Source organism: Anneissia japonica, unplaced genomic scaffold, assembly GCF_011630105.1.
Source record: "Anneissia japonica isolate Jap-2015-1 unplaced genomic scaffold, ASM1163010v1 scaffold116904_len919_cov122, whole genome shotgun sequence".
Taxonomy (NCBI): domain Eukaryota; kingdom Metazoa; phylum Echinodermata; class Crinoidea; order Comatulida; family Comatulidae; genus Anneissia; species Anneissia japonica.
Genome location: NW_022702069.1, coordinates 1 through 924, shown reverse-complemented (window position 1 = coordinate 924; position 924 = coordinate 1). Strand labels below are relative to the sequence as shown.

At 28.5% G+C, this 924-nt stretch overlaps 1 long non-coding RNA gene across 1 annotated transcript; it reads right to left on the bottom strand.

Moving 5' to 3' along the window:
- Positions 1-732, bottom strand: LOC117103771. Its single transcript, XR_004444656.1, has 3 exons — positions 677-732; positions 331-384; positions 1-41 (listed from the first exon to the last, which is right to left on the bottom strand). It is a non-coding gene; the product is annotated as an uncharacterized LOC117103771 (long non-coding RNA).
- Between the last annotated feature and the right edge of the window lie 192 nt (positions 733-924).

Below are 924 nucleotides of genomic sequence, written 5' to 3'. Positions count from 1 at the left end.
CCGGTTGGTATCTCCAGAAGTCGTAGATATTGTTGTGAGAGCTACAAAGTACAAATTCTTTTTTTAAAATCAGTATGTTATATGTATCACTTAATTTATCAAAAACGAAGATATAAAAATCTATATATAGTAGCATAAAATTTCAATTGAAACGGAATACAAGGCATGTACTAATAATTATTATTGTAGTAAAATACTTCAGATTAGACATGTTCTTGTTTTGAGGTCTTTTAAGTGAATTATTTTTACTGGGACCAAACCACACTAGTTCTAGTAGTATTGAAAACTCATGCTTTTTTATAATTTGACAGTTACTATAGTCAACTTTACCTTCAGTCGTTGGACGTTGGGTGTTACCAGAAGTCGTAGAAATGGTTGTGAGAGCTGCAAAGTACAAATTATTTTCTTTTTTAAATACGTAATATTTTGTGTATTGCTTATTTTATCAAAAACAAAAATATAAAAATCCATATATAGTAGCATACAATTTCAATTGAAAGGAAATACAAGGAATGTACCAATAATTATTATTGTTGTAAAATATTTTATTTTAGATATGTTCAGGTTGTGAGGACTTTTAAGTGCATTATTTTCACTGGGACCAAACAACACTGGTACTAGTAGTAGGCAAAACTCATCTGTTTTATAATTTGACAGTTATTATAGTCAACTTTACCTTCAGTAGTTGGCCGTTGGGTATCACCAGAAGTCGTAGTTATGGTTGTGAGAGCTAAAAAGTACAAATTATTTTCTTTTTTAAATAAGTAATGGTTTTGTGTTTTCTTAGTTTAAATTATCAAAACGGAAAAAATCCATATACAAAATTTCAATTGAAATGGGATACAAGTTGTGCACCAAAAATTTTGATTGTAGTAACGTTTGGTAGTTTAAATATGTTGCTGTTGTATAATTTGACAATTATTA